A 14,707-nucleotide genomic window follows, 5' to 3' on the forward strand; every position below is an offset into this window, starting at 1 on the left:
ATTTTGCTTCACAATGATAGGAAGAGCCGACATCGAAGGATCAAAAAGCGACGTCGCTATGAACGCTTGGCCGCCACAAGCCAGTTATCCCTATGGTAACTTTTCTGACACCTCTTGTTAAAAACTCTTTAAACCAAAAGGATCGATAGGCCGAGCTTTTGCTGTCCCTGTGTGTACTGAACACCGAGATCAAGTCAGCATTTGCCCTTTTGCTCTATGTGTGGTTTCTGTCCGCACTGAGCTGGCCTTGGGACACCTCCGTTATTATTTGAGAGATGTACCGCCCCAGTCAAACTCCCTACCTGGCAATGTCCTTGAATTGGATCATACCTGAGTAATTGGAGTTATACCAAATTTTCAAATTGAAAATACATAACTGCATCTTCTCATTAAAGAATTTGTTTGCGATTATATAACAAACTCGTGATACTTTGATCAAGAAGCTTGCATCAAAACCCAATACCATAAGATATAATAAATATATCCGTATAATGGCTAGGAAATGATACACGTTCCATTTAATCAAGTAAGTAAGGAAACAATAAGAGTAGTGGTATTTCATTGTCGATACCAAACCGAAATCTAATATCTCCCACTTATGCTACACCTCTTATGTCTCCTTACACTGCCAGATTAGAGTCAAGCTCAAAAGGGTCTTCTTTCCCCGCTAATTATTCCAAGCCCGTTCCCTTGGCTGTGGTTTCGCTAGATAGTAGATAGGGACAGAATGAATCTGATCTCTCAGCTTTATTTTACGTGGCGGTTCCTCAGGGAGGGATTTCAACCACGGCGTCTAATGTTTATTTGCAGCTTAGCCTCGATTAGTGCGATATATATACATATATCACGCCATCACGCACCACCGCTACATACGCAGGAACCTGGTACGATGCGCCAGTTAGCGCCCGTAAAGAGAAGCTATAGCTATGTACATAGCGACTCTTCCGGTACCAATTGAAAGTATCCTGGTCGGGCATACAATCCCCCTTGGTGTGGGGCGAGGTGTATCTAACACGTCTTCCGATCTATGGGTCTCGGCACCCGGTTGAGAGCGCAACTCCACGAGGAGCCTAGCGGCTCTCCCCGCGTAACGTTTGGGTATCAACCACAGCCACCACGATACTCCCACTAGGGGGCCGACCTCAATGTGCAGCCTTGGAACTGCACAACCCGTGGTACCGATCTTAAGGACTCAGCTCGATCCTCCCTTTTAGCCCCGACCGGCCTGGATAGGGAATCCACCCAGCCCGTGCGCCGCTTGCGCGTTCAGCAGCTGCTGTCGCCTGGAGAACGCCAGTCCGGCGAACCCGTCGAGAGTCCGCATTCTCTCCTGAGAAGCCGTCACATCGGAGAAGGTCCAGTCGCCATCCGTGTACTGCACTCCAAGTCCATCGAGGTCTCGCAAGTCTGCATAAAGGGGACAAGCACATAGGAAGTGCTGCCAATCCTCGCGTTCTGCGCCGCATAGACATGCTGGCGTGTCGCTAAGGCTTCTTCCATGCAAAAATGCATTGAGCGATCCGTGGCCCGTCAGCAGGAACCCAGCGCGCAGCGTGAAGCCAAACCTTCGTTCGCTGTAAACGAAGCCTGCGTTCGGGATGAAGCGGTGCGTCACCCGACCTGGGGAGTCACCATCATCCCATCTGCGTTGCCACTCGCACAACAGGCCTTCGTCTAGTCGCGCCATCTTCTGCTTCCAGCTAAGATTTGCCAAATCTTCGCCGTACAGCCAATCGCTCTCCTCCAGCGGGTAGTCACGCTTTAGTTTGAAGCTGATTGCCAGGCGTCTGGCAACCAGATCAAACGGGGGGGCTCCAGCTAGTACTTGCAGCGCCATGGTGGACACTGTTCGGCATACCGGTAGGCATCCAATCAGGATGATCCTTTGGCACGCAAGCAGATGCCTCCTGGCAACCACTTGCGTCGTCGTCACGACAGACCAAACCGAGGCACCAAATAGTGCGCAGGGCACCATGAGTCCGGCATATATTGTTCGCTTTGCGCGGGGACTGAGTCCCCAGTCAACCCGCAGTACGCGCGACAATGCCCCTACGACTCCGGTCAGCTTATCACGCAAGCCCGTGATGTGCGGGAGAAAACTCAACCGCTCGCCGACCGTGATGCCCAGGTACCGATACTTGCGCTTATATGGCAGGCTTGCTCCAGCAAACCGTACCACTGGCGGCCGTCTAAGTATGCCTTTGAGCAGCATGATCGCCGTCTTGCTAGTTGAAACGGCAACGCCGACTTCAACTCCCCAAGCGCCTACGATGGACATTAACTCACCTCCTTTTTGTTCGAGCTCTGATCGGGCATTCCCTTCGATGAGGAGGAGCAAGTCGTCAGCATACGCGCTGAGCGCACCAAGGGGCTCTAAGCGCTGGAGCAACACGTCCATTAAGATGTTCCATATAAATGGACCACTTATGGACCCCTGCGGGCAACCTCGTGTCACCGGAACAGTGGCTACTCCATGCCTACTGACGATGCTCGCACTCCGGCCGGAGAAGAAACTTCGCCACAAGCTTGCTTCTCGGCATCCCAGCTCAAGGAGGCGGCGTAGTGCAGCATTCCACTCGACGTTGTCGAAGGCTCCCTTGAAGTCCACGAAGACTCCGAGCACGTATTTCGACCGGCTGGCCGAAACAGTACTCACGACGTGTTTCCAAGCATCCTCCACACAACGTCCTTGGCGAAAGCCAAATTGCCATCTGCAGCCATCCGGAATGGTGTCCTTCAGACGATTCACCATGATGCCCTCAAGCACTTTGCCCAGCACTGGCAACAGACAGATACCCCGATATGAGGTTGGATCGGTCCGGTCCTTATCGGGTCCCTTCAGAAGTGGAACCACCCTAGGATGCTTCCATTCCGTTGGGAAATACCCTGTCTCCAGGCAGCGGGAATACATCGCTGTCATGTGCTGAGGGATGGCACGCCACAATGCCTTGCAAATGGCACCTGTGATGCCGTCCATGCCGGGAGAGCGTCTGCTCTTCAACCTGGCGACGCATGCATCAACCTCGAAAGCTTCGAGGGCCGGTGGAGCCTCGATCGGGATGGCAATGTGTGCATTCGACTCCGCAACAGGAAAGAAGTTGCGAAGGAGCACACCCGCACAGTCGTGCCATGTTGCGACCAGCCTACCATCCGTTCGAAGGCATCCAATCTCCGTGCTCTTTTTGCGGCCTCGGCAAATCCTGTAGACGTGCCCCCATGGATCATCTCTGTTCTCTCCCACGAAGCGTCGCCAGTTGTCTTCCTTCGATCTCAGGATGAGCTTCTTGTACTGCGCTGAGGAGATCCTCAACGCGAGCACAAGTTCCTCTGCTGCGTCGGTCTCGTGCCGACGAGCGTCCTGGAGCCTTCGCCTCAGTCTCCTGACCTCTCGGCGTTTGGAGTGTAGTTCGGCAGTCCACCAAACTACTTTTCTCGCGGCTCTCGGTGTGCTGCGTCCCAGCACTCTGTCGCACACACTGTGCACTACAGAGCGCAGTGCAGACACTTGGTTGTCCAACGGCGATTCGGCGGTGTCTTCCGGTAATTCGGCTGTCTCCCTTACCACTTCCTCCTCGAACAATCGCCAGCGCGCATTGGAAAGCTTCCAGGACGGCACAGGAGCAATGGGCTCAACTGCGTCGTTCGGGTCAGTCGTCACCACAACATGGATCATGTTGTGATCGCTGGTGTCCCATTCCTTCACTTCCCAATCGTATGTGGCCCACATAGTCGCAGCTTGGTTGACGATTGTCACATCGATGTCGCTTTGGCCTCTACGGTTATCGAATGTAAATACCCGACTGGCTTCATTGAGCACGCCGGCTCTCATCTCGGTTATCCACTCAGACAGCAGCTCACCCCGTGCATAGTTAGCTTGCCCCCGATTGTGTCCGGAGAGCTTGCTAAACCACGCTGGGGATACTGCGTTCGCGTCGAGCCCAAAGATGACAGGAGTGCGGCTGCCCAGCAGCAGCACCGCATCTAAGTACCTGAGGTACGGCGCCAAGTCGGTGTCGAATTGGCAGTACACGGAGCATAGGAAGATTGAGCCGAATCTTCCCGTAACTCTGACGCATACTCCAAAATCCGTGGTAAGGGTCTCCATTGGCATGCAGATGGCGTCCGGTTCGTCGACGATGATAGCAGCTTTTCCTCGGCGGTCCTGGAATACTCGCATTCCAGAAGGAAGGCCGGTAATCCGCCCTGCTCCATCGACGTACGGCTCCTGGACCAGTGCGAACTGACGGCCAGAGCTGCGCATGATGGCTCCGAGTTCCATCACAGCCGCTCGGCCACGGCCACAATTAGCTTGGATGAAGCTAAACATTAATGTCTAGCTTGCACCCTCGCCAGTACCGCTGCGTAGATCGGGCACGCCGCTGACAGCATGGAATGTGCTGCAGGGTACCCCTTGAAGCGGCAGTTGCGGCAGTCCACGGGGTTGGGACACCGTGCAACGTTGTGGCCGTTCTGTCCACACCGGTGGCACACGTTCTCCTTAAGGCGACATTGCGACACCTTGTGGTCAAAGCCTGCACATCTGTGGCAGGCGTATGTTCGGACCAAGGAGCGGCAGCGGCATCTGAACCACTTTATGTACACGCATTCGTGCAACGCCTCCTGTGCCTTCGTGTCGACCTCTAGCGTCACGTTGATCGTGGCGCCGTCGGTGACCGACCAGGGTTTACTGCCCAGGTGAACCGACTTTTTAAATTCCGCGGCGGTCATGGTCTCCTCCAGGTTCTTCGCGAAGAGCTCCTCCATGAACTCTTCAGGTGTGATCGACGTGTCCACGTCATACACCACGACCTGAGGCTTGGTCTCCGGCCTCTTCTTGACCACCAGTCCTGCTTCGGCGAATTTGCTGCTGGCCACTACCTTCCTCAGTTCGCTCACTGAAGGGGTGCGAATAATCGCTCCTCCGCTCTTCAGCTCGCGAACCTCGTGAACGCGGACTCCAAGTGCCGGTACCACGGTCTTCTTTACACGCTCCACAAGCTCCTTGCTGGTCTCCTCCGGGTTCTTGCTCCTTATTAGAGCAGACCAGGTATCCCTAGGCCTTGGGATCGGTGCAGCGACGGCGCTCGGTGCGGGCAGGCCTGGGAAGGCTGTCGCATACGCAGCGGTTGTGACGGCGGTGGTGCCCGTGTGGGCAGCAGCAGCGGGTCTCGGTGGAGGCGGCATCCTTGCCCTCTCCTCCAGGCGCACCTTTTCTCCAGCCAGGGCCATGACCAACTCGTCGTACCGGTTGGTAGCGACGAGGATTCCTATGGAAGCCTCTGTCGGCATCAGCCCCTTCAGCACAGCCTCGTTCACCGCCATCCTGATCGCAGACATTTCCGCAATGATGGCCGAGTAGCCTGCCGCGACAATGCCAGTTGCCGGGCATGTGGCAGCGGCAGCGGTGGTGGCAGCGGTGGCAGCAGCGGTGGTGGCAGCGATGGTAGCAGCGGCGGCAGAGGTACTGGCAGCGGTGGTGGCAGCGGCAGCGGCGGCGCCAGAGGTGCCTGGAGCCTCCTCAAAGGGGAGCGATGGTGGCGGCGATCTCTCGGCAGGGATCGGCAGCTCTCCGGCTATCCCAATCCCAAGCCCGATCTTTTTGGCTCCCTTTTTGGCGGCTGAGGACTTCGGCCGACCCCGCCTGCGGGCGGGAACGCTCGACGACGAGCTCGCCCCTACACTAGCCAGGCTAGTGTCGCTGGCGTCGGCCTCCGTATCCACTTCCATACCCGGCTAGTTATGGCTCCCTCTATTGGCGTGACTCGACACTAAACGGCACTAGTGGAGACGCGAACCAAAAGTCTCGGCGGAGACACGAACCGCAAGTTCTAGCGGAGACTAAAACCGAAAGTTTTAGCGGGGACACCAACCGAAAAGCTCCGAACTCAAGCCAAAGCTTCGAACCAAAGCTTCGAACTCGAACGTGCTGACGAACTATTCCGACTTGTTGTCGAACTATTCGCACTTGTTGACGAACTAAGGTTCCGCACGTGGCTGTTTTTAGCGTTTATTTTACAAATATTAATTTGCAAATAGCTGCTCTGTTTTTTCACCAAATTAACACGCGATTGCACTGGCGAACAGCGCGTGATCTCGCGGCAATTTTAATATATTTTCCACTTGGAAAAATCACTTTTTACTTTACTCGAACGACGGTATAGCGGACCGCTTGAAAAACACGTCTGCTTCGAGTGGCAGTCAAAAAGCAACTGAGTAGATAGGGACAGAATGAATCTGATCTCTCAGCTTTATTTTACGTGGCGGTTCCTCAGGGAGGGATTTCAACCACGGCGTCTAATGTTTATTTGCAGCTTAGCCTCGATTAGTGCGATATATATACATATATCACGCCATCACGCACCACCGCTACATACGCAGGAACCTGGTACGATGCGCCAGTTAGCGCCCGTAAAGAGAAGCTATAGCTATGTACATAGCGACTCTTCCGGTACCAGTTGAAAGTATCCTGGTCGGGCATACAATCCCCCTTGGTGTGGGGCGAGGTGTATCTAACACGTCTTCCGATCTATGGGTCTCGGCACCCGGTTGAGAGCGCAACTCCACGAGGAGCCTAGCGGCTCTCCCCGCGTAACGTTTGGGTATCAACCACAGCCACCACGATACTCCCACTAGGGGGCCGACCTCAATGTGCAGCCTTGGAACTGCACAACCCGTGGTACCGATCTTAAGGACTCAGCTCGATCCTCCCTTTTAGCCCCGACCGGCCTGGATAGGGAATCCACCCAGCCCGTGCGCCGCTTGCGCGTTCAGCAGCTGCTGTCGCCTGGAGAACGCCAGTCCGGCGAACCCGTCGAGAGTCCGCATTCTCTCCTGAGAAGCCGTCACATCGGAGAAGGTCCAGTCGCCATCCGTGTACTGCACTCCAAGTCCATCGAGGTCTCGCAAGTCTGCATAAAGGGGACAAGCACATAGGAAGTGCTGCCAATCCTCGCGTTCTGCGCCGCATAGACATGCTGGCGTGTCGCTAAGGCTTCTTCCATGCAAAAATGCATTGAGCGATCCGTGGCCCGTCAGCAGGAACCCAGCGCGCAGCGTGAAGCCAAACCTTCGTTCGCTGTAAACGAAGCCTGCGTTCGGGATGAAGCGGTGCGTCACCCGACCTGGGGAGTCACCATCATCCCATCTGCGTTGCCACTCGCACAACAGGCCTTCGTCTAGTCGCGCCATCTTCTGCTTCCAGCTAAGATTTGCCAAATCTTCGCCGTACAGCCAATCGCTCTCCTCCAGCGGGTAGTCACGCTTTAGTTTGAAGCTGATTGCCAGGCGTCTGGCAACCAGATCAAACGGGGGGGCTCCAGCTAGTACTTGCAGCGCCATGGTGGACACTGTTCGGCATACCGGTAGGCATCCAATCAGGATGATCCTTTGGCACGCAAGCAGATGCCTCCTGGCAACCACTTGCGTCGTCGTCACGACAGACCAAACCGAGGCACCAAATAGTGCGCAGGGCACCATGAGTCCGGCATATATTGTTCGCTTTGCGCGGGGACTGAGTCCCCAGTCAACCCGCAGTACGCGCGACAATGCCCCTACGACTCCGGTCAGCTTATCACGCAAGCCCGTGATGTGCGGGAGAAAACTCAACCGCTCGCCGACCGTGATGCCCAGGTACCGATACTTGCGCTTATATGGCAGGCTTGCTCCAGCAAACCGTACCACTGGCGGCCGTCTAAGTATGCCTTTGAGCAGCATGATCGCCGTCTTGCTAGTTGAAACGGCAACGCCGACTTCAACTCCCCAAGCGCCTACGATGGACATTAACTCACCTCCTTTTTGTTCGAGCTCTGATCGGGCATTCCCTTCGATGAGGAGGAGCAAGTCGTCAGCATACGCGCTGAGCGCACCAAGGGGCTCTAAGCGCTGGAGCAACACGTCCATTAAGATGTTCCATATAAATGGACCACTTATGGACCCCTGCGGGCAACCTCGTGTCACCGGAACAGTGGCTACTCCATGCCTACTGACGATGCTCGCACTCCGGCCGGAGAAGAAACTTCGCCACAAGCTTGCTTCTCGGCATCCCAGCTCAAGGAGGCGGCGTAGTGCAGCATTCCACTCGACGTTGTCGAAGGCTCCCTTGAAGTCCACGAAGACTCCGAGCACGTATTTCGACCGGCTGGCCGAAACAGTACTCACGACGTGTTTCCAAGCATCCTCCACACAACGTCCTTGGCGAAAGCCAAATTGCCATCTGCAGCCATCCGGAATGGTGTCCTTCAGACGATTCACCATGATGCCCTCAAGCACTTTGCCCAGCACTGGCAACAGACAGATACCCCGATATGAGGTTGGATCGGTCCGGTCCTTATCGGGTCCCTTCAGAAGTGGAACCACCCTAGGATGCTTCCATTCCGTTGGGAAATACCCTGTCTCCAGGCAGCGGGAATACATCGCTGTCATGTGCTGAGGGATGGCACGCCACAATGCCTTGCAAATGGCACCTGTGATGCCGTCCATGCCGGGAGAGCGTCTGCTCTTCAACCTGGCGACGCATGCATCAACCTCGAAAGCTTCGAGGGCCGGTGGAGCCTCGATCGGGATGGCAATGTGTGCATTCGACTCCGCAACAGGAAAGAAGTTGCGAAGGAGCACACCCGCACAGTCGTGCCATGTTGCGACCAGCCTACCATCCGTTCGAAGGCATCCAATCTCCGTGCTCTTTTTGCGGCCTCGGCAAATCCTGTAGACGTGCCCCCATGGATCATCTCTGTTCTCTCCCACGAAGCGTCGCCAGTTGTCTTCCTTCGATCTCAGGATGAGCTTCTTGTACTGCGCTGAGGAGATCCTCAACGCGAGCACAAGTTCCTCTGCTGCGTCGGTCTCGTGCCGACGAGCGTCCTGGAGCCTTCGCCTCAGTCTCCTGACCTCTCGGCGTTTGGAGTGTAGTTCGGCAGTCCACCAAACTACTTTTCTCGCGGCTCTCGGTGTGCTGCGTCCCAGCACTCTGTCGCACACACTGTGCACTACAGAGCGCAGTGCAGACACTTGGTTGTCCAACGGCGATTCGGCGGTGTCTTCCGGTAATTCGGCTGTCTCCCTTACCACTTCCTCCTCGAACAATCGCCAGCGCGCATTGGAAAGCTTCCAGGACGGCACAGGAGCAATGGGCTCAACTGCGTCGTTCGGGTCAGTCGTCACCACAACATGGATCATGTTGTGATCGCTGGTGTCCCATTCCTTCACTTCCCAATCGTATGTGGCCCACATAGTCGCAGCTTGGTTGACGATTGTCACATCGATGTCGCTTTGGCCTCTACGGTTATCGAATGTAAATACCCGACTGGCTTCATTGAGCACGCCGGCTCTCATCTCGGTTATCCACTCAGACAGCAGCTCACCCCGTGCATAGTTAGCTTGCCCCCGATTGTGTCCGGAGAGCTTGCTAAACCACGCTGGGGATACTGCGTTCGCGTCGAGCCCAAAGATGACAGGAGTGCGGCTGCCCAGCAGCAGCACCGCATCTAAGTACCTGAGGTACGGCGCCAAGTCGGTGTCGAATTGGCAGTACACGGAGCATAGGAAGATTGAGCCGAATCTTCCCGTAACTCTGACGCATACTCCAAAATCCGTGGTAAGGGTCTCCATAGGCATGCAGATGGCGTCCGGTTCGTCGACGATGATAGCAGCTTTTCCTCGGCGGTCCTGGAATACTCGCATTCCAGAAGGAAGGCCGGTAATCCGCCCTGCTCCATCGACGTACGGCTCCTGGACCAGTGCGAACTGACGGCCAGAGCTGCGCATGATGGCTCCGAGTTCCATCACAGCCGCTCGGCCACGGCCACAATTAGCTTGGATGAAGCTAAACATTAATGTCTAGCTTGCACCCTCGCCAGTACCGCTGCGTAGATCGGGCACGCCGCTGACAGCATGGAATGTGCTGCAGGGTACCCCTTGAAGCGGCAGTTGCGGCAGTCCACGGGGTTGGGACACCGTGCAACGTTGTGGCCGTTCTGTCCACACCGGTGGCACACGTTCTCCTTAAGGCGACATTGCGACACCTTGTGGTCAAAGCCTGCACATCTGTGGCAGGCGTATGTTCGGACCAAGGAGCGGCAGCGGCATCTGAACCACTTTATGTACACGCATTCGTGCAACGCCTCCTGTGCCTTCGTGTCGACCTCTAGCGTCACGTTGATCGTGGCGCCGTCGGTGACCGACCAGGGTTTACTGCCCAGGTGAACCGACTTTTTAAATTCCGCGGCGGTCATGGTCTCCTCCAGGTTCTTCGCGAAGAGCTCCTCCATGAACTCTTCAGGTGTGATCGACGTGTCCACGTCATACACCACGACCTGAGGCTTGGTCTCCGGCCTCTTCTTGACCACCAGTCCTGCTTCGGCGAATTTGCTGCTGGCCACTACCTTCCTCAGTTCGCTCACTGAAGGGGTGCGAATAATCGCTCCTCCGCTCTTCAGCTCGCGAACCTCGTGAACGCGGACTCCAAGTGCCGGCACCACGGTCTTCTTTACACGCTCCACAAGCTCCTTGCTGGTCTCCTCCGGGTTCTTGCTCCTTATTAGAGCAGACCAGGTATCCCTAGGCCTTGCAGCACGCTCGTGCGGGCTGGAGGCTGCCAGACTCAGTCGCTGCGCCAGCCACGCCCCGCTGCTCTGCGCAACCGCTGCTCACCACCGCTGCCGCTGCCACATGCCCGGCAACTGGCATTGTCGCGGCAGGCTACTCGGCCATCATTGCGGAAATGTCTGCGATCAGGATGGCGGTGAACGAGGCTGTGCTGAAGGGGCTGATGCCGACAGAGGCTTCCATAGGAATCCTCGTCGCTACCAACCGGTACGACGAGTTGGTCATGGCCCTGGCTGGAGAAAAGGTGCGCCTGGAGGAGAGGGCAAGGATGCCGCCTCCACCGAGACCCGCTGCTGCTGCCCACACGGGCACCACCGCCGTCACAACCGCTGCGTATGCGACAGCCTTCCCAGGCCTGCCCGCACCGAGCGCCGTCGCTGCACCGATCCCAAGGCCTAGGGATACCTGGTCTGCTCTAATAAGGAGCAAGAACCCGGAGGAGACCAGCAAGGAGCTTGTGGAGCGTGTAAAGAAGACCGTGGTACCGGCACTTGGAGTCCGCGTTCACGAGGTTCGCGAGCTGAAGAGCGGAGGAGCGATTATTCGCACCCCTTCAGTGAGCGAACTGAGGAAGGTAGTGGCCAGCAGCAAATTCGCCGAAGCAGGACTGGTGGTCAAGAAGAGGCCGGAGACCAAGCCTCAGGTCGTGGTGTATGACGTGGACACGTCGATCACACCTGAAGAGTTCATGGAGGAGCTCTTCGCGAAGAACCTGGAGGAGACCATGACCGCCGCGGAATTTAAAAAGTCGGTTCACCTGGGCAGTAAACCCTGGTCGGTCACCGACGGCGCCACGATCAACGTGACGCTAGAGGTCGACACGAAGGCACAGGAGGCGTTGCACGAATGCGTGTACATAAAGTGGTTCAGATGCCGCTGCCGCTCCTTGGTCCGAACATACGCCTGCCACAGATGTGCAGGCTTTGACCACAAGGTGTCGCAATGTCGCCTTAAGGAGAACGTGTGCCACCGGTGTGGACAGAACGGCCACAACGTTGCACGGTGTCCCAACCCCGTGGACTGCCGCAACTGCCGCTTCAAGGGGTACCCTGCAGCACATTCCATGCTGTCAGCGGCGTGCCCGATCTACGCAGCGGTACTGGCGAGGGTGCAAGCTAGACATTAATGTTTAGCTTCATCCAAGCTAATTGTGGCCGTGGCCGAGCGGCTGTGATGGAACTCGGAGCCATCATGCGCAGCTCTGGCCGTCAGTTCGCACTGGTCCAGGAGCCGTACGTCGATGGAGCAGGGCGGATTACCGGCCTTCCTTCTGGAATGCGAGTATTCCAGGACCGCCGAGGAAAAGCTGCTATCATCGTCGACGAACCGGACGCCATCTGCATGCCAATGGAGACCCTTACCACGGATTTTGGAGTATGCGTCAGAGTTACGGGAAGATTCGGCTCAATCTTCCTATGCTCCGTGTACTGCCAATTCGACACCGACTTGGCGCCGTACCTCAGGTACTTAGATGCGGTGCTGCTGCTGGGCAGCCGCACTCCTGTCATCTTTGGGCTCGACGCGAACGCAGTATCCCCAGCGTGGTTTAGCAAGCTCTCCGGACACAATCGGGGCAAGCTAACTATGCACGGGGTGAGCTGCTGTCTGAGTGGATAACCGAGATGAGAGCCGGCGTGCTCAATGAAGCCAGTCGGGTATTTACATTCGATAACCGTAGAGGCCAAAGCGACATCGATGTGACAATCGTCAACCAAGCTGCGACTATGTGGGCCACATACGATTGGGAAGTGAAGGAATGGGACACCAGCGATCACAACATGATCCATGTTGTGGTGACGACTGACCCGAACGACGCAGTTGAGCCCATTGCTCCTGTGCCGTCCTGGAAGCTTTCCAATGCGCGCTGGCGATTGTTCGAGGAGGAAGTGGTAAGGGAGACAGCCGAATTACCGGAAGACACCGCCGAATCGCCGTTGGACAACCAAGTGTCTGCACTGCGCTCTGTAGTGCACAGTGTGTGCGACAGAGTGCTGGGACGCAGCACACCGAGAGCCGCGAGAAAAGTAGTTTGGTGGACTGCCGAACTACACTCCAAACGCCGAGAGGTCAGGAGACTGAGGCGAAGGCTCCAGGACGCTCGTCGGCACGAGACCGACGCAGCAGAGGAACTTGTGCTCGCGTTGAGGATCTCCTCAGCGCAGTACAAGAAGCTCATCCTGAGATCGAAGGAAGACAACTGGCGACGCTTCGTGGGAGAGAACAGAGATGATCCATGGGGGCACGTCTACAGGATTTGCCGAGGCCGCAAAAAGAGCACGGAGATTGGATGCCTTCGAACGGATGGTAGGCTGGTCGCAACATGGCACGACTGTGCGGGTGTGCTCCTTCGCAACTTCTTTCCTGTTGCGGAGTCGAATGCACACATTGCCATCCCGATCGAGGCTCCACCGGCCCTCGAAGCTTTCGAGGTTGATGCATGCGTCGCCAGGTTGAAGAGCAGACGCTCTCCCGGCATGGACGGCATCACAGGTGCCATTTGCAAGGCATTGTGGCGTGCCATCCCTCAGCACATGACAGCGATGTATTCCCGCTGCCTGGAGACAGGGTATTTCCCAACGGAATGGAAGCATCCTAGGGTGGTTCCACTTCTGAAGGGACCCGATAAGGACCGGACCGATCCAACCTCATATCGGGGTATCTGTCTGTTGCCAGTGCTGGGCAAAGTGCTTGAGGGCATCATGGTGAATCGTCTGAAGGACACCATTCCGGATGGCTGCAGATGGCAATTTGGCTTTCGCCAAGGACGTTGTGTGGAGGATGCTTGGAAACACGTCGTGAGTACTGTTTCGGCCAGCCGGTCGAAATACGTGCTCGGAGTCTTCGTGGACTTCAAGGGAGCCTTCGACAACGTCGAGTGGAATGCTGCACTACGCCGCCTCCTTGAGCTGGGATGCCGAGAAGCAAGCTTGTGGCGAAGTTTCTTCTCCGGCCGGAGTGCGAGCATCGTCAGTAGGCATGGAGTAGCCACTGTTCCGGTGACACGAGGTTGCCCGCAGGGGTCCATAAGTGGTCCATTTATATGGAACATCTTAATGGACGTGTTGCTCCAGCGCTTAGAGCCCCTTGGTGCGCTCAGCGCGTATGCTGACGACTTGCTCCTCCTCATCGAAGGGAATGCCCGATCAGAGCTCGAACAAAAAGGAGGTGAGTTAATGTCCATCGTAGGCGCTTGGGGAGTTGAAGTCGGCGTTGCCGTTTCAACTAGCAAGACGGCGATCATGCTGCTCAAAGGCATACTTAGACGGCCGCCAGTGGTACGGTTTGCTGGAGCAAGCCTGCCATATAAGCGCAAGTATCGGTACCTGGGCATCACGGTCGGCGAGCGGTTGAGTTTTCTCCCGCACATCACGGGCTTGCGTGATAAGCTGACCGGAGTCGTAGGGGCATTGTCGCGCGTACTGCGGGTTGACTGGGGACTCAGTCCCCGCGCAAAGCGAACAATATATGCCGGACTCATGGTGCCCTGCGCACTATTTGGTGCCTCGGTTTGGTCTGTCGTGACGACGACGCAAGTGGTTGCCAGGAGGCATCTGCTTGCGTGCCAAAGGATCATCCTGATTGGATGCCTACCGGTATGCCGAACAGTGTCCACCATGGCGCTGCAAGTACTAGCTGGAGCCCCCCCGTTTGATCTGGTTGCCAGACGCCTGGCAATCAGCTTCAAACTAAAGCGTGACTACCCGCTGGAGGAGAGCGATTGGCTGTACGGCGAAGATTTGGCAAATCTTAGCTGGAAGCAGAAGATGGCGCGACTAGACGAAGGCCTGTTGTGCGAGTGGCAACGCAGATGGGATGATGGTGACTCCCCAGGTCGGGTGACGCACCGCTTCATCCCGAACGCAGGCTTCGTTTACAGCGAACGAAGGTTTGGCTTCACGCTGCGCGCTGGGTTCCTGCTGACGGGCCACGGATCGCTCAATGCATTTTTGCATGGAAGAAGCCTTAGCGACACGCCAGCATGTCTATGCGGCGCAGAACGCGAGGATTGGCAGCACTTCCTATGTGCTTGTCCCCTTTATGCAGACTTGCGAGACCTCGATGGACTTGGAGTGCAGTACACGGATGGCGACTGGACCTTCTCCGA

This window comes from Drosophila miranda (assembly GCF_003369915.1).
Source record: "Drosophila miranda strain MSH22 chromosome Y unlocalized genomic scaffold, D.miranda_PacBio2.1 Contig_Y1_pilon, whole genome shotgun sequence".
Lineage (NCBI taxonomy): Eukaryota > Metazoa > Arthropoda > Insecta > Diptera > Drosophilidae > Drosophila > Drosophila miranda.